General features: G+C 40.7%; 1 long non-coding RNA gene across 1 annotated transcript in view; it reads right to left on the reverse strand.

The window, feature by feature from the left end:
- LOC143623371 (uncharacterized) overlaps positions 1-16676 on the reverse strand; it is a 31082-nt gene extending 14406 nt beyond the window's left edge. Inside the window, exons 1-2 of the long non-coding RNA XR_013151876.1 lie at positions 16293-16676; positions 16136-16190 (exon numbers count right to left, since the gene is read on the reverse strand). This is a non-coding gene — a long non-coding RNA (uncharacterized LOC143623371). The remainder of the gene's footprint in view (positions 1-16135; positions 16191-16292) is intronic.
- Positions 16677-20493: the final 3817 nt, after the last annotated feature.

Raw genomic sequence — 20493 nt, forward strand, 5'->3', positions numbered from 1 at the left:
TTACTTAACATGATTTATCCTTCATTATATGTCATTTTAACACACTTCAAGTTTATATTCATGACTCATCACCTCGTTATGTATATGTATCTTAGGCTTAGTCCATGTTTTTCTACTAAACATTTTATGGCATTAGTACCTTGGGAATGTCGGTTTTTGAGCTTTCTTGAGCGGGTTTAAGGCGAGATCCAAGTTCCTTGACGTTAATCACGATGTTGAGGGTCTACATTATGTTTAAATAACATGAAATAGGTGAACTAGGGTCAAGTAAAATGATGAAACCGTGGCTGGACAGAATCTGTGTTTTTCCAGCCACCATAAACTGTTACAACTCGAGTTTTCGGCTTACCTAATGCTGAAATGAAGCCGGAAATGGATGTTCAAAAGGTGGTTCGTGATCCTTGCGAGTTTCCTTGGATTCCTAAACAAGAATCACCCAAAAATACCAAGTGGTTTGTGAGATATGAACAAAAGAAGAGAGGGGGGTACTGCTGGAAAATGCAGTTTCCAGTAGTGACCTTCGAAGGTTCAAAGCTTCTTACCGAGTTTTCCGGGCAGAGATCCGTTCAAGGCTTTCTACCACGGTTTAAGGATTTCTTCTAGCTTTCCAACGATATATAGGGTTCAAGATGTTAATAGTAGAATTATAGAGAAAACAGGTTGCAAAGAGGCGGCTGTGGTGGTGCACCACGGTTTAAGGATTTCTTCTAGCTTTCCACCACCACAGCCGCCTCTTTGCAACCTGTTTTCTCTATAATTCTACTATTAACATCTTGAACCCTATATATCGTTGGAAAGCTAGAAGAAATCCTTAAACCGTGGTAGAAAGCCTTGAACGGATCTCTGCCCGGAAAACTCGGTAAGAAGCTTTGAACCTTCGAAGGTCACTACTGGAAACTGCATTTTTCAGCAGTACCCCCCTCTCTTCTTTTGTTCATATCTCACAAACCACTTGGTATTTTTGGGTGATTCTTGTTTAGGAATCCAAGGAAACTCGCAAGGATCACGAACCACCTTTTGAACATCCATTTCCGGCTTCATTTCAGCATTAGGTAAGCCGAAAACTCGAGTTGTAACAGTTTATGGTGGCTGGAAAAACACAGATTCTGTCCAGCCACGGTTTCATCATTTTACTTGACCCTAGTTCACCTATTTCATGTTATTTAAACATAATGTAGACCCTCAACATCGTGATTAACGTCAAGGAACTTGGATCTCGCCTTAAACCCGCTCAAGAACGCTCAAAAACCGACATTCCCAAGGTACTAATGCCATAAAATGTTTAGTAGAAAAACATGGACTAAGCCTAAGATACATATACATAACGAGGTGATGAATCATGAATATAAACTTGAAGTGTGTTAAAATGACATATAATGAAGGATAAATCATGTTAAGTAAAAGTTATAAAGGATTTATAAAGGTGTTAAAGGTGTTTAGGGAATATGGAAAATTAGTTAAGGGAATGAATAATTTTGATGATGATATAACACATAATTATAAAAGAATGAATAACGGTGATACAAAACGGATTCTTGAATGTGTATAAGTTAATAAGGAAATTGATAACTTAAGCAAAACCGTGTCGGGTTATCATAAAAGTAAAAATAATAATAGTAATAATAATAGTGATAATAATAATAATAATGATAAAATATGAGTACTAGTAATAAAGATAAAAGTATAAATAAAAGTGCACATTAAACATAAGGTGCAACCCTTGCATCAAGTTTTGGAAATAAAAATAACGATGATTGTACGGGTAAAATACAAGGTACACGTATATTCCTATATACGCAAATGAAAATATAAATACCCATGTATAATGTTATAAAAACAAAGGATGTGTATAAGAGTTATAAAAGTAAAAGATAACTTTATGTTACGAAGACGAAAATACTAATAATACTTATCATATACATGAGGAAATGATATATACAATTAATACACATATATTCCTATATATGTGCCATACGTACAAATATAAAATACGGGTTTTTGTGATGGACATTGCGAGTAACTGGAAGGGTGAAGGTGCCGGTAGTCGGGACGTCCTGTCTAGGCTGGTAAACGAATATATCATAGATGGGCCCGTTACCTACCTGGGGACTAACGATGAGAGCTCCAAAACCTATTAGGCTAAAGCATGTCACGAACGTCATGATTACCGACGAATAATTTGTATCGAGCATTCCCTAATGCTCGGAGGATATATATATAAAGAGGATATAACGGATATACATAACAAGTATAAGACGTTGTCTAACGTCCGTATCGCTAATGTATAAAAAGTATACATATATACCGTCACCTCATAAGTATGTATCGGGCTAAGTATTAATAGTAGTATGAATATTATGTACTGAAGTACGTACGTATACGATATGATACAGGAACTCACCAAGTATAACGGAACTTTATTCCTCATTTAAGGTGAGTCTCACAGCCCCTACTTTCACTATTTTCACTATGTTTTAAACTGTTTTCGGGGCGAGGGACACGTGTTTAAATATGTTTTATCATGGTGTATATCTTGATTTACAATGTGCGTGTACATGAGATATTTGGCGCGCTCATGGTACATAAAGTCCCCGGTATATATTGTAACCATAAACTATAGGCAACTATAGCCGAGGAACTCTACGGGTAGTACTACTGGTCTGACCAACCCACTCGTAAGTGGTCGCGCCACTTTATAAGACGGGTGCTTAGTTTTCCGATTTATTTATACCCTCGTGGACTCGTGGGATGTTATGTGGGGCTTTATAGTGTATATATATAGTCAAGGAATGGTTACGAACTCATGTATTCACGTTACACTGCAAGTCATGGATACTGCATTCATGACGTTATGAGAATCATATTATAAAGCATTTTATCGAGTCACAAAACTTGTGAACTCACTCAGTTTGTACTGATTAAATTATTTTACGTGTCTTTCAGGTATTTAGCTACGTGGAGAGGTCACGGTGTCTCACTACGGTTTTATGTTTAACTATGGAAATTTCATGTATGAGGATTTTATATTTTGGAGTTTTCACGGTTATATCTCCCTTCGGCAGGACATAACTGTGAAATCTCAATATGTTATATGTAAATTTTTTTTTATGGATATTTTTGTAAAACTTATATTATGAATGAAATCCTCATATATTTTATCACATAGTTGTTGCTTAACCGCGCTCTCCAAAAACCTTTCATGAGTCGCACATCGGTTGTTTCCGCCTATGGACCGGGTGTGACATACTGGTATCAGAGCCAAGGTTATAGCGAACTAGGATTCAACCCTGAGTCTAGGCTATAACCCCTTAGATTCCCTCATGAAAACGTTTTTCATGCATGACATGTTTTCAAAACTTGCATTACACGAGAGTGCACGTGTCTTCACGACACCTTTATCGCAACTAATGGTCTAGTATAGGAATGACCAAAATAAGGGATAGAAAAAAAAACGATATTATCACTAATTAAACCTTAATCCTTTCAGCGATGGCCTTCCCGAACAATGATCCATATCATGGCCTAGCCATCACTGACTCCGACTCCGGCTCTGACTCTTAACACTGATAGCAGCAGTTTCCATATGAGCGACGTTGTTCCAATTCCTGATGATCCTATAGAGATCTCCGATGACGAGCCTACCGAGGTAATCAGGCTCGATGAGGACGACAAGGTAACTTATGACGACGACGACCTTGAGGAGATGGAGGAGCTGGCTGCAGTGCCCTCCGAGGAGATACGAGCCGCCGGGCTGAAAAGGTATGCCACGGACTCCGACGATGAGGTGCCCCGGACTATACATGAGGTAGGCGAGTCCTCACGCCCCCAAGGGCGCGGTACCTCCGATGATACGGAGGTCCCCGTACCACCGACCGCAGCAGCCGCCGAGGCTGAGAGAAAGGCCCTTGAGGAATGGCTCATGGATTGGGAGCAGAGGGTCGAGGTGTTTATGGAGAGCGTGAAAGGCAAGGCCTGTGAGACCAGTCTCCGCCTTGATAATCACTATGACTTGATCTCGGACGCAAGGATGAGAGTGCTAAAGTTGGAGCATATGGTAAGAGATGCATTGCACTTAGCTGATGTGGGAACGAGGCGGGCCGCTGCCGCCGAACGAAGGGTGATGAAATTGGAGAATGAGGTTAAGACAATTCAAGCCTTTTTGGGAGACGTGTTTCCACCACCGATGCCATGAAGCGACTATAGACTAGTATTAGCGGGTAGTAATCATATGTATGGGAAGTAATATATTACGGACTACGACCTGATCTTTTGGCAAAACGCTTGTATGTTGTAGGAGTTTGTAGTAGACTTAAACATAAACTTATGTAATCAAATCTTTTGATGTAATGAAGTTATGTTTATGATATATGAGTATGAGTATACGATGTGGTATAATGAGATGTAATAATAAAATCTATGTATGCGAGTATATGATTAATAAGTATGACTATAAGCAAATATATGGGTGTGAATGTAATAAGTATCGAACCCTACAACTACTTACATACAAGCGTGATGCCAATACTAACCGATCCTTCTTATTCTCAACTTGAAGGAAAATGCCAAGGAGAAGGAACGACAGTTTACCTAATACACCTGCACAATTACAAGAAGTCATAGCGCAAGCGATAGCCGCCTACGAAGCCAGTAGGGGCGACTCAAGTCAAGAACGAAGGAATTCCGCAAACACTGAAAATGTAGCTCCAGAGACTGGCGGTGAGGAATGAGGATGTTCCTACAAAACTTTCATGACATGCAAACCGTGGTCCTTTAAGGGAACGGAAGGAGCCATAGGAGTTATCCGTTGGATCGAGAAGACAGAATCTGTGATAGCAATCAGTGGATGCACAGAAAAACAGAAAGTGTTGTACGTGACATGTATGTTTCAAGATGAAGCCCTATCGTGGTGGAATTTACAAGTACAAACCCTAGGCCGAGACGTGGCCTATGGTAAGACCTGGAAAAAGAGTTAAAGGAGATGATGGAAAAGAAATATTGCCCAAGGACTGAGATGCAGAAGTTGGAAAATGAGTTCTGGACGCTCACCATGAAGGGAGCCGACATCACAGCATATAACACGCGATTTCACGAGCTATGCCGAATAGTTCCTCATATGGCCACCACTGAAGAAAAGAGAGTTGAAAGGTACATCTGGGGATTAGCAACAGTTATCAGGGGACCAATCACGGCCACCAGGCCTGCGACCATGGCCGAGGCTGTTGAACTAGGGCTGAGTCTGACAGAAGATGCAGTACGAGCTGGCACCCTAGGAAAGCCAACTCAGAAGGAAGCAAGCCAACCATTCTCCCAACGCAGCAACAGCCGCCATAACAATCACAAGAGGAGCTGGGCCTCTCGTAATCAAGGGTCAAGTTCCAAAGAACCCCCTGTCAAGAAACAAGAAACTGTGAAAGTGTATGCCGCCCAGACTACGGATCAACCACGGAAGACGTATAGCGGGTCAAACCCGTGGTGTGACAAATGCAAGTATTATCATGTTGGTGACTGCTCAAGTATTGTGTGTAAGCATTGTCACAAGAGAGGGCATGTGGAAGCTAAGTGTAGAATTAAGAATGGTGCAGTAGTTGTGAAGCAAGAACCGGGGAAAACGACACCACGAGCTTGTTATGGGTGCAGAAATACGGGTCATTTTATCAAGAACTGTCCGCAGATGAAGAATACAGCTCAAGCTAGGGCTTTTGTTATCGGGGCGAGTGAAGCTAAGGAAGACCCAAATGTCGTCACTGGTACGTTCCTACTTAACAACCACTATGCGTCTGGTTATTTGATACTGGTGCGGATTTAAGTTTTATATCCACTGAATTTAAAGACCTACTTGGTTTAGCACCTAGTAAATTAGCAACGCCCTATACTATAGAATTAGCTAATGGCAAACAGTTACGATCAGAGGATATAGTGGAAAGTTGCGTACTAGTGATGGGAGAACATGAATTTAACGTAGATCTGTTGCCGATAGATTTAGGAAGTTTTGATGTCGTTTTAGGCATGGATTGGTTAGCAAAGAACCACGCTGAAGTTAATTGTTATGACAAGCAAATCCGCATACCCTTGGCAAGTGGTGAAACGCTGACTATTCAAGGAGAAAGACCTGGCACTGTGATGAAGTTAATTTCGTGTATGAAAGCACGAAAGTGCTTGCGAAAGAAGTGTCAAGCTTTCTTAGCCCACGTGGTGGAGAAGAAGGATGAAGAAAGGAAGATAGAAAGTATACCTATAGTAAGAGATTTCCCCGATGTCTTTCCAGAAGATCTACCAGGGTTACCACCTCAAAGACAAGTGGAGTTTCGAATCGATCTAGTACCAGGAGCTGCACCAGTAGCGCGAGCACCTTATCGATTAGCTCCCTTGGAAATGCGAGAACTATCGAATCAATTACAGGAGCTACTAGACAAGGGTTTCATACGCCCGAGCTACTCACCTTGGGGAGCCCCGGTACTATTTGTCAAGAAGAAAGACGGTTCGTTCCGTATGTGTATTGATTACAGGGAACTTAACAAACTGACCATCAAAAATCGGTACCCTTTACCGAGGATTGATGATTTGTTTGACCAATTACAGGGATCTAGTTTCTATTCCAAGATAGATCTACGATCCGGGTACCATCAGCTGAAGATACACGAGGACGATGTACCAAAGACTGCGTTTCGAACGAGGTATGGTCATTATGAATTTCTAGTCATGCCTTTTGGGCTAACGAACGCACCTGCCGTGTTCATGGACTTAATGAATCGAGTGTGCAAACCTTACCTTGACAAGTTCGTGATAGTGTTTATAGATGACATATTAATTTATTCCCGAACCGAAGAAGAGCACGAGCAACACCTTCGATTGATTTTAGAATTGTTGAGAAAGGAGAAGTTGTATGCAAAGTTTTCAAAGTGTGATTTTTGGCTAAGAGAAGTACACTTTTTAGGCCATGTCGTCAACGAGAAGGGAATTCATGTTGACCCTTCAAAAGTAGAGGCCATTAAAAACTGGGAAGTGCCGAAGACGCCGACGGAAATACGACAATTTTTAGGTCTGGCAGGCTACTATCGACGGTTTATTGAAAATTTCTCGAAGATAGCACAACCCCTTACTGCGCTCACACAGAAAGATAAGTCGTTTAATTGGGGAGATAAACAAGAAAAGGCGTTCCAGTTGCTAAAACAGAAACTTTGCAGTGCACCTATTCTAGCCTTACCAGAAGGGATGGATGACTTCGTAGTTTATTGCGATGCTTCGCATTAAGGACTTGGTTGTGTCCTTATGCAAAGAAATCAAGTCATCGCGTATGCGTCACGACAACTCAAAGTGCACGAGAAAAATTACACCACTCACGATTTGGAATTGGGCGCAGTGGTGTTTGCACTTAAGATATGGCGTCATTACTTATACGGCACCCATTGCACAATCTACACCGATCATAAAAGCCTACAACATATATTTGATCAAAAAGAATTAAACATGAGGCAACGACGGTGGGTTGAATTATTGAATGATTATGATTGTGTAATCAAGTACCACCCTGGAAAGGCGAACGTTGTAGCAGACGCTTTAAGCAGGAAAGAAAGGGTGAAGACATCACGTGTTAAAGTCTTAGGGCTAACTATAAGTACGAACCTCACCACCCTTATCCACGAAGCCCAACGAGAAGCTTTGAAACCTGATAATATCAAAGACGAGGGTCTCCGTGGTATGGTTGACAACTTAGAATCCAAAGAAGACGGTACCCTGTACTTTGTCAACCGAATATGGGTTCCTCCCAAGGGAGGATTACGTGAAAGAATACTTGATGAAGCCCACAAGACGAAGTATTCCGTGCACCCCGGTGCAGATAAAATGTATAAAGATGTAAAGGGATACTATTGGTGGCCTAATCTTAAGGGTGATATAGCAAATTATGTGGGAAAATGTTTAACTTGCGCAAAAGTCAAGGCGGAATATCAGAAACCATCCGGATTATTACAACAGCCCGAGATTCCCATGTGGAAATGGGAACAAATCTCGATGGATTTCATTACGAAGTTACATAGGACTCCAGGTGGTTATGACACCATATGGGTGATAGTCGACCGGCTAACCAAATCCGCGCATTTCTTAGCTATCAAAGAAACGGATAAGATGGAGCGGTTAGCTAGACTATATATAAAAGAGATCGTGTCAAGACATGGAGTCCCAGTCTCGATTATTTCCGACCGCGACAGTCGATTTACGTCTCATTTTTGGAAGTCGTTACAAAAAGCTTTGGGAACGCGATTAGATATGAGTACCGCCTACCATCCCCAGACTGACGGCCAAAGCGAGCGAACTATACAAACATTGGAAGATATGCTAAGAGCGTGTGCAATTGATTTTGGTGGTAGCTGGGATGTTCACCTTCCTTTGGTGGAATTTTCATATAATAATAGCTACCACACGAGCATAAAGGCTGCACCGTTCGAAGCTTTGTATGGTCGTAAGTGTAGGTCGCCCTTGTGCTGGGCGGAAATAGGCGATAGACAAATGACGGGTCCCGAACTAATTCAAGAAACTACTGGCAAGATATTTCAAATAAAAGAACGACTGAAAACGGCCCGAGATCGACAGAAAAGTTATGCGGATGTGAGACGCAAGCCTTTGGAATTCCAAGTGGGAGATAAAGTTCTTTTAAAGGTCTCGCCATGGAAAGGAGTTCCGAGGTTTGGAAAGCGGGGCAAGCTCAGCCTAAGATATACCGGACCATTTGAGATCCTGGAAAGGATAGGTCCCGTGGCCTATAAGTTGAAGCTACCTGAAGAACTTAACGGGGTACATGACACATTCCATGTGTCGAACCTTAAAAAGTGTCTATCCGATGAATCTTTAATCGTACCCCTAGACGAAGTACATATTGACGAACAATTACATTTTGTTGAAGAACCGATAGCCGTTACCGACTGGAAAGAACAAAAACTACGAAGAAGTCGGATTAAGTTAGTGAACGTACAGTGGAAATCTAAAAGAGGACCCGAGTTTACCTGGGAAAGAGAAGATCAAATTCGAAAGAAGTACCCACACCTTTTCCCGGACCCAACTATAACGGATAACTAACAACAAATTTCGGGACGAAATTCTTCCAACAGGGGGAGAATGTGACACCCGGTAATTTTTCACACTCTAATGTATATATTTGATTTAAATTACGTATTATTTATATAATTTATATGAGGTATAAACCATAGTATACTTGAAATGTGAACGAGAACAGTCGTTATGCCTATAGGATCGTATAAAGAGCCGATGAGAACGGCTATATGATAAAGACAGCCCAGTAATAGTCAGAAGTGACAAACATATCAAGCTAAATATATACCTATGATCCAATATAATGGGTAATGGTAAGACTTTGCCCAATAATGTCCTAATTCCCTAATTAGGACCGAAACGTCAAAAACGTTTAAATAATGGAATATAGTCGCCGAACCGGCCAAATTAATGACACATTATACAGTGAGACGATCAAGATATGAAACTATGAAGTGTTTAAAGGTATACTAGTCGGAATAATATGAAGATAATAATTTAAACAATCCATGAAAGATTACAATATGGAGCACTATTTAACCGAATATAACTCCGGGCTAAATTTAAATATACATCATACCGGGAACCGAAATAAATACCGGGTTCCATACCATCTATAATACTTTATAGGTGACCAAATAAATTAAGAGAAGCTCATAATACCCAAGTCCAATATAATTCCCATCTCGTTCATTCGATAAACTACTCGTCCTAACGACTATCCATTTAAGACCCGAACCAAGATTGAACTTAGCACTACATTTGGACAACCAGTATATTTATTAAATGACCATAATACCCTCCCTTTGCAGCCCAAAGCCGAACCCCAACTATTCCCATTCGGTTATAACACAAGACAAAACACCATTACATACATCCATGTATTAACATATTCATCATCATCCATAGCATCATCCATCTAACTATCATCATCACCAACATTATCATGACCTTGGAAATTTGCAAGCCACCAAATAGTCTCCAAAAAGCCTTCCAAGAGCTGGCCTCCCATTCCCCTCCCAAATAAACAACAATTTACACCATGCCTTGACTACTATTGCACTTGAATGAGTGATTTGCCACCCTTAATTCATGGGATTGTGATTCCCCAATTTAAGGGATTATGTTTCCATCCTCCACTCTATATATATACTCTAGCTTTCTTGATCAAAAATCACCACCCAAACTCAAGAAACTTAACTCCAAAAACAACCTCTTCCTCTCTCGGCCGAAGGCAGCAGCAGTGCACCACCACAGCCGCCTCTTTGCAACCTGTTTTCTCTATAATTCTACTATTAACATCTTGAACCCTATATATCGTTGGAAAGCTAGAAGAAATCCTTAAACCGTGGTAGAAAGCCTTGAACGGATCTCTGCCCGGAAAACTCGGTAAGAAGCTTTGAACCTTCGAAGGTCACTACTGGAAACTGCATTTTCCAGCAGTACCCCCCTCTCTTCTTTTGTTCATATCTCACAAACCACTTAGTATTTTTGGGTGATTCTTGTTTAGGAATCCAAGGAAACTCGCAAGGATCACGAACCACCTTTTGAACATCCATTTCCGGCTTCATTTCAGCATTAGGTAAGCCGAAAACTCGAGTTGTAACAGTTTATGGTGGCTGGGAAAACACAGATTCTGTCCAGCCACGGTTTCATCATTTTACTTGACCCTAGTTCACCTATTTCATGTTTTTTTAACATAATGTAGACCCTCAACATCGTGATTAACGTCAAGGAACTTGGATCTCGCCTTAAACCCGCTCAAGAACGCTCAAAAACCGACATTCCCAAGGTACTAATGCCATAAAATGTTTAGTAGAAAAACATGGACTAAGCCTAAGATACATATACATAACGAGGTGATGAATCATGAATATAAACTTGAAGTGTGTTAAAATGACATATAATGAAGGATAAATCATGTTAAGTAAAAGTTATAAAGGATTTATAAAGGTGTTAAAGGTTTTTAGGGAGTATGGAAAATTAGTTAAGGGAATGAATAATTTTGATGATGATATAACACATAATTATAAAAGAATGAATAACGGTGATACAAAACGGATTCTTGAATGTGTATAAGTTAATAAGGAAGTTGATAACTTAAGCAAAACCGTGTCGGGTTATCATAAAAGTAAAAATAATAATAGTAATAATAATAGTGATAATAATAATAATAATGATAAAATATGAGTACTAGTAATAAAGATAAAAGTATAAATAAAAGTGCACATTAAACATAAGGTGCAACCCTTGCATCAAGTTTTGGAAATAAAAATAACGATGATTGTACGGGTAAAATACAAGGTACACGTATATTCCTATATACGCAAATGAAAATATAAATACCCATGTATAATGTTATAAAAACAAAGGATGTGTATAAGAGTTATAAAAGTAAAAGATAACTTTATGTTACGAAGACGAAAATACTAATAATACTTATCATATACATGAGGAAATGATATATACAATTAATACACATATATTCCTATATATGTGCCATACGTACAAATATAAAATACGGGTTTTTGTGATGGACATTGCGAGTAACTGGAAGGGTGGAGGTGCCGGTAGTCGGGACGTCCTGTCTAGGCTGGTAAACGAATATATCATAGATGGGCCCGTTACCTACCTGGGGACTAACGATGAGAGCTCCAAAACCTATTAGGCTAAAGCATGTCACGAACGTCATGATTACCGACGAATAATTTGTATCGAGCATTCCCTAATGCTCGGAGGATATATATATAAAGAGGATATAACGGATATACATAACAAGTATAAGACGTTGTCTAACGTCCGTATCGCTAATGTATAAAAAGTATACATATATACCGTCACCTCATAAGTATGTATCGGGCTAAGTATTAATAGTAGTATGAATATTATGTACTGAAGTACGTACGTATACGATATGATACAGGAACTCACCAAGTATAACGGAACTTTATTCCTCATTTAAGGTGAGTCTCACAGCCCCTACTTTCACTATTTTCACTATGTTTTAAACTGTTTTCGGGGCGAGGGACACGTGTTTAAATATGTTTTATCATTGTGTATATCTTGATTTACAATGTGCGTGTACATGAGATATTTGGCGCGCTCATGGTACATAAAGTCCCCGGTATATATTGTAACCATAAACTATAGGCAACTATAGCCGAGGAACTCTACGGGTAGTACTACTGGTCTGACCAACCCACTCGTAAGTGGTCGCGCCACTTTATAAGACGGGTGCTTAGTTTTCCGATTTATTTATTCCCTCGTGGACTCGTGGGATGTTATGTGGGGCTTTATGGTGTATATATATAGTCAAGGAATGGTTACGAACTCATGTATTCACGTTACACTGCAAGTCATGGATACTGCATTCATGACGTTATGAGAATTATATTATAAAGCATTTTATCGAGTCACAAAACTTGTGAACTCACTCAGTTTATACTGATTAATTATTTTACGTGTCTTTCAGGTATTTAGCTACGTGGAGAGGTCACGGTGTCTCACTACGGTTTTATGTTTAACTATGGAAATTTCATGTATGAGGATTTTATATTTTGGAGTTTTCACGGTTATATCTCCCTTCAGCAGGACATAACTGTGAAATCTCAATATGTTATATGTAAATTTTTTTTATGGATATTTTTGTAAAACTTATATTATGAATGAAATCCTCATGTATTTTATTATATAGTTATTGCTTAACCGCGCTCTCGAAAAACCTTTCATGAGTCGCACACCAGTTGTTTCCGCCTATGGACCGGGTGTGACACGCGGGTCGTAACCGCGATCCACGGATCAACACCTGTGGGTTGGCAATACCACCCGCGGGTCGTAACCGCGATCCACGTATCAACACCTGCGGGAAGAGATGTCAACACTTCGCCGTCATGTCGCGTGCCACCACGTATCAACAACTGCGGGTTGGCAATGCCACCCGCGGGTCGTAACCATGCTGCGTGCCGCCACGTATCAACACCTGCGGGTTGGCAATACCACCCGCGGGTCAACACCTGCGTGCCATCGTGCATGCGCGCCGGCGGGTCCTCTCTCCGCCGCCATGCATGCGCGTCAACGGGGATCAAGTTTCCGCTTCCATGCATGCACACTGCCGAGGGTCACTTAACACGGGTCTTTATGAACGCTAAGGGTCACTTACCGCGGGTCACATGTGTGTTCCTTAGAATAAATTCCAAACAGCTGGAGGTCACCCACGCTTTCTTATACCAACCCGCACGCTCCGGCATATTTGGAACTGTAGCGGGACGACGACAACGACTGGCTTGTCTGAAACGCACCACGGAAGAACAACGCAACACGCATGTCTGCTACCGCGGCACAACACTCCGCCACCACGCATGCGCCACCGCGATTCAATACATCGCCACCATTCATTCGCGCCACCTTGAGGCAACAGCGCGCCGCCATGAAGCAGCAGCGCGTCGCCGCGGATCACGATGCGCTGTCGCGGGTCAATACTCCGCCACCATACATGCGCACAGTCGCGGATTAACATTCCGTCAACATTCATGCGCGCCACGACAAGTGAACCTCGCCACCGCGTAATGTCATTGCGCCACCACGCGTACACGCCACCGCGGATAACCATCTGGCCGCCATGGAGCATGCCACCATGCATGAGTTCCACCGCTATGGAGCAGCAGCGCGCCATCACGCATACGCGCTGGCGCCGAGCACCGCACCACCGTGCATGCGCATCGCTAAACAACACACCGCCATCATACTTGAGGATCACCACTACGCAATCACGTCACAAAAGAACACTGCGCCACATGCGTGGGCGCCGTCGCGGAACAACACCGCTTCATTATGGATTGGCGCCTCCAAAAATTTGGTTTCTTGCATCCGCATCACTGTTCAAGTGGGAAGACATTAAGGCCGCCATCACGAAGACCACCATGTTTGTTATTTGTAATCCGTTCACGGCGTGTCAACCGCTTTCTCATGCGCGTAGGCGGACAAAAACAGGCACGGCGGATTAACACCCGCCACCGCGGATCACATACACACTAGCATACCAACAGCGCCATTGTAACGCAACAGCGCCACTATAGCAGGGTGGAATACAAGCCACGTCGCATGCGCGCCACCGCGGATCAACATTCTGCCACCGCAGTCGCAGATCAACCCTTCCGCCACTCTACACGCGCACTGCCATGATGCTTGCGCGCAGTCGCGTATCACATTCCACCAACTTGATCCGGTGGGTAAAACTCCGCCGTCGCGGAATGCATGCGACCTTCTTGAAGTTCAACGCTAACTCCGACAATTACGAACTCCATGCAACCATCCCAAATGTTCAAAATGTTCAAAATGGTGGCAGGAACGTGCAGAGACAAAAAGATTTAAAAGAGGAGGGAATTATTTCCAATTTTTCATAACAGCCCCTCATCCGCCCATGTGATTAAAACTTTATTAACAAGTTTATTATTACAAGTTCAATGCTCCTAACATTATTTAGCAGCAATGAACTGGGGGACTATCGTGGTATACCACCACTACATTATCGCGATGAAAGACATCTGAATCTTAGGTCGGGAGCCTAATAATATCCCACATGGCCACGCGCCAAACATAAAGGTCGGGAGCCTAATAATATCCCACATGACCATGCGCCAAACATAAAGGTCGGGAGCCTAATAATATCCCACATGGCCACGCGCCAAACATAAAGGTCGGGAGCCTAATAATATCCCACATGGCCACGCGCCATACTTAAAGGTTGGGAATCCTCATAAACCCATACGGCTACGCGCCATACTTAAAGGTTGGGAATCCTCATAAACCCATACGGCTACGCGCCATACTTAAAGGTTGGGAATCCTCATAAACCCAAACGGCCACGCGCCAATGTAGGTTGGGCACACTTCATAATTTGCCCGAGGATGGGAACCTTGTAATACATCCACTTTTAGTTTATATGTTTTTGCAGGTTCGGTTACGAGTCGCACAAGCACCTATGACATTATTATTATTATCTGGCCGTTTGTGCCTCCATTATTATTTTGAAGACAAGCCAGGATAGTCATCCTGCGTAGAAGAGGCCCTTGTGGGCCAATCATTATCATCATATTATAGCTCATAAGCCGCAACTCGCGCATGCTTCATTATTTTATAGCTCGTAAGTCGCCTCGCGCGCAAGCTTCATTATTTTCATAGCTCGTAAGCTGCCTCGCGCGCAAGTTGCATTACATTATTATCGAGATGCGCACTCTATCTTTTATCAGGCCCCGCGCCACTATTGTTATGATGCGTGCTATATCTTATTCATGTCAGTGCACCATCATTATTATAAGGATCACAACATGTCACCATCATGGAGAAAACCTCTCAAAACTCAAAGACAATAAAGACAAGGCCGAAGAAAGGGGAAAACCGCCTCATATCCTAACACACCTTATGAAGTCCAGCGCTCCACCTAAACGCTTGCACGCCTAGGAGCAACACTGGACTTGGGGGCTTGTAGGGGTATGGTACTAAACCCGGCTTACGACCTTAATTTATTATGTTTGGCTTATTTTATTATATGGACTAATACAATATTATTGGGCTGAGGGGGTTTTGTGGAGGTAACCCTAACTGGGCTAGGCCCATTAGGGTACCATGATGGTGGCCATGAGGCTCCCTATATAAGGAGGTCTCCACCTCCTTATTAAGGGTTGTTGTTGTTCTCAATAAGAGCCACCACCATAACCATTTTTGTGTCTGTAAACAAGAGATCCTCGAGATTTCTTAGCAGTCACCTCCACACCCCAAAAACCATTGCAGATCTCAAGCTACCGGAGAAGAAGATCGAGTCGTGGTTCGTTCATCTCAAAGACCGAGGAACATTGTCATGGATCAGGTCAGATTCATTTCATGTTTCTACAGTTATGTTTTAGAATATAAGAGATTTAGTTACATAAAACTAAGATAGCAGTATTTAATTTTCAGATATTTTTTAATGCAACTGTTTTTTGTCAATTAAATTTTGATTTTACCCACTTGATCCTTTAAAAGATAAGATGTTACCCATATTGGTCCATGCACAATGGTCACCTTTACTCCTAAAGAATAGAAACTAAATGACATTTTGATTATTTCCGGCTTTGTATCTTTGGAGTTCCTCCTGTGCACATAAGAGCCTACATATAAAAAGACAGCACCAGTGTTATTATAATGGAAAACATGATGTCATGGGTGACCCACAAAACAAAACAACTTGATTCTATGAACTGTTGCTTTACCTACGATGTAGATCGGTTATCTCATTGAGCAACTCCTTTTCCCTATCATCACTTGCATCAACCTGCAAATAAAGCTTCTCATGAGCCAAGCTTGAAATGAGAAACCCCTTCCTGACCCACCCATTTGGTAACTTCTAAGTTCTAACCAATATCAAAATACACGTGAACGGGCTTGTTACACAACCCAACTAAACAAACATGTCTATTTTGCTATACGGGCTAGACATTCTGGTCCAACAACTTATGTACAGTTAATCTTTAATGCCTTAATTCAAAAGTATCTCCTTTTCCATTAAATGAGCACATTTATAGATGAATGTACAAATCAAGTTAATTGAAGTATCTATCACTAAAAAAGCATGTGCATGTTCATATTTCATAATGACGTGTAGACAGAGATGTGTACAGGTTTAAGTGTGGGATGTCTAACCCATGTATGTGAAATGTCAAAATCATATTGGTTTTGGTGTTTATTTCATTTCCAACGAGTAAAACAATTAATATCAAAAAACATAGGGTAGATTCGTACCTTTAAGGCTGAGGGGTGTGGGGGGCGCGAGAGGGGGCGTGAGTGGGGGCGCCATCCAATAATATTGTGACGTGTGGCAGAGAGAGAAACTTGATAAGATGGGTATTGGTAGTGGTGATAGCGCCCCGGGGCATGGTGTGGAGGGGCGCGAGAGGGGGCGCGAGCGGTTTTTTTTTTTTTTTTATAAATGTATTACCCAACGAATCCGGAATTTCTCAAAAACTCAATCGGAATCCGGTCAAAACCTCAACGAATCCGGTCTTCAAAAACTCAATCGGAATCCGGTCAAAACCGGAATTTCTCAACCCGGAATCCGGTCAAAACCATGGCACCTTCACTCTCTCTCCTCCTCCTCACCACCACCGTAACCTCCACCGGAATCCGGTCAAAACCATGGCACCTTCACTCTCTCTCCTCCTCCTCACCACCACCGTAACCTCCACCGGAATCCGGTCAAAACCATGGCACCTTCACTCTCTCTCCTCCTCCTCACCACCACCGTAACCTCCACCACCATCGGCGTCACCTACACTCGGTGGTTGAATTGAAGCTTTTCTGCACGAATATATATATATATATATATATATATATATATATATATATATATATATATATATATATGCTGAAACATTCCCAAGACACCCAGCTTAAACCCCAACGGCTCTATTTTGCATCCCAAGACACCCCTCACGCTCAACCTGTCCCGCGAGCCTCCTGGCGCCAGCCTCGTTTTCCGCTCTCGCGCCCCTCTCGCGCCCCTCTAGCGCCCCGGTGGTGTGGCTCTCGCGCCCCGGGGCGCGAGCGAACTCCCTCTCGCGTCCTGACTAGCGCTCCGCACCCCTCAGCCTAATTGTTCTAGTCTAGTGATGTTGGCTGCTATAGATTCTATATCTATGCTTTTATTGGCTGACAAGAAAAACACGTACCAGTAAGACATCAATTTTGACCAAATTTACTTATTAATATTTAGATTCAGATTATGTTTCTCTCTTAAAAGATTAACTAGACTGTCCCAGTTGGCTGGGTCACCCAAACTGGCTGGTTTTCGCGGTTTTACGGTTACCAGTTCGATTTTCTGCTTTTGTGGTTTAAAAAAATACATTAATAAAAATAAATCTAAAACATACATTTGTATTAAATTTTAAAAAAATGATAAAAGTTGTTCACGATTATAATATATAAATGCACACACATATACACAACTTCATATTTCTAAAAAATAATATAAGTTAAAAGGCCAGTTCAGTTTACATGACTGGTTTAAAGTTCAAAACCGTAAATTCAGAACCATTAACCAGACCTTACAAACCGGCAGATTTAATTCCGAACCGTTAACCAGACCTTACAAACCGGCAAATTTTTTTCGGTTTGTCTTGCTGGTCTATGAACGCCCCTACCCCAATGTGTGTATTCAATGAATAAAACCTTATAAAAAGTACATGTTTTGACACATTAAACTGTTTACGCGATAAGTACATGTTTTGACCCGTTCTGACCACTTCAATATAAAAGTTTAATTATTATTGAAACCATTGAATCTGTAGTCAAATCTAACACTTGATTGTTTATAAAAATTTTACAACCCGTAATGAATACTTGATTGTTTATAAAAAAAATTACAACCCGTAATGAAGAACATGCACAAAACATAATTACTCACCGGTAGGGAGTTGCTTTGTGGAACTCAGATTGAGCATCGTCAAATTCAAATTAAAATTCTCATCAATGAAACAAAAACGCCGATAATTACTATTATTATTAATTAATTAATAAACCTGTACAGAGAGAGAGAGACGCGTAAATCGTAAACCTCGAGAGTAATGTAATTAAATTAAATTAATAATAAGTGAAGCTAAAAGAAAGGAAAGGCTTACACGGAATGACTGCTTAATTAGTTAGTGTTTTTGAGTAATGAAAAGGGCAAAATAAAGAGTGAAATAAAAGGAAACGACGGTGAAGGCGGCGAGATTGAGGAGTGGTGACGGAGAGAGATGAATGAATGAATGAATGAGTTTGAGTAGAGCTTTTAGATCGGCGCACCAACAGGTAACGATTGCATGCTATCTGTTATGCTACTATCCCGCCACGTGTTCTTTATTTACCAGCTGACTAGACTGCAACTACAACTAGCTGTTTGTTTCACATTGGCTGCCTTGCTTCACCATTTTTTACATTTTTATTTATTATTTATATGATGTTTAATGTTGTTTATTAAAGGGCAACTTTTAATCAAATTAAAACTTACCCACAAATCCAATAGGTAGCTAGCTAGTTGGTGTATACATAATTCATATTTTTTTATAAAAACAGTGGTAACTTTATTAAAAATTATCGAGTAGCTAGAACAATTTACAATAAAATTTTGTTTAAATTAAATGTACACCAATCTGATCAATTAAGTAAGAATAATAAATTTGCTTTGTTTTTAACCCAAAGAAAACCATTGATTTCGATATCTTCGAGTATTCACAGGATAGACTGATAGAGACCACCTTGTGGTTGAAGAATTTATCGTTACGAGCTTATCAAATTCACCAAAATATCGTCACCGATTGTCAATGTAATTCAAGATCCCTTGAAAAGATTGGCCACATATCATAGGTGTTTTACACCAAAACTCGCGTGTGTCCAAACATACCGAGCTAGTTCCCAGTTCTAAAAAAAATTATTAGTTTATTTGATAGCTCTTTTGCAATTTGGACATTCCCCTAATAGTATGTTCATAGTTATCATTGCCAAGTCATCCAAAGTTGGGATTCTCTTCAAGGAAATTATCCAAGCAAAATTATTATATGCCTTTGATGGTTATTTACTGGTATATACTTAATTTTATTTTTATTAAAATCCCTTGTTAACTTTTTCTAGTATCCATACATGTGTACATTTTGTCATCGTTGTGTATCATTTTATGTAAAATAAAAACTTAAAAAGGTACGTGTCATTGTTTCACAACCACCCAAACTTTAATGAAGACCTTTCTTTCAAAAAGAAGAAATTCGCAACGTACGTTTTCTTAAAAATAGAAGGGAATCACAAGAGTTACGTGTGACGAATTGAGGATTAGTAGTGCCTTACCAAATCAAAAAGGTATTTTCCAAAATAATATCCGTTCTATTTAGATATTTTTAATTTTTCTCTTTGATTTTATCATGTGTTTTTGTCTCTTTATTAAATAGTTTTTTTATTGCAAAACCCGTGTTTTTAACCTTTTTAATATGTTTTTTATAATAAATGTTTGGACTATCAATAACTCATACTAAAATAACCTCATAAATCAAAGTACTTTGGCATGTCAGTGTTAACCCCCCCCCCCCCCTTTCTCGGTGATGGGGGGTTGATCACCACACAATGTCATAATGGTGCATTAATAGATTTAATATGTTTAGTTTAGGAATCATTCAGAATATCACAATTTCATAATCTTCAATTTAATGGTGTTTTACATTACTTGATCAAACTAATTATACTAATACAATTACGTTTTTAAAAATAAATATTCTACTTATAATCCACTTAACCCCCCTGTTTTGGGATTTAAACATATGACCCCAAAAGAATGAGGCACCTATTACACCACCAGATATCATTGAACCAAATGTCTTTTAATACTTACATAACTACTTAGGCTGTGTGTAGTGGGCGCCAGTTGGGGCGATTTTTGGGCGCGAAGGG

This window comes from Bidens hawaiensis, unplaced genomic scaffold (genome assembly GCF_021521415.1).
Source record: "Bidens hawaiensis isolate Kalapana, Puna unplaced genomic scaffold, B.hawaiensis_p1.1 tig00003430_1, whole genome shotgun sequence".
NCBI classification, from domain to species: Eukaryota; Viridiplantae; Streptophyta; class Magnoliopsida; order Asterales; family Asteraceae; genus Bidens; species Bidens hawaiensis.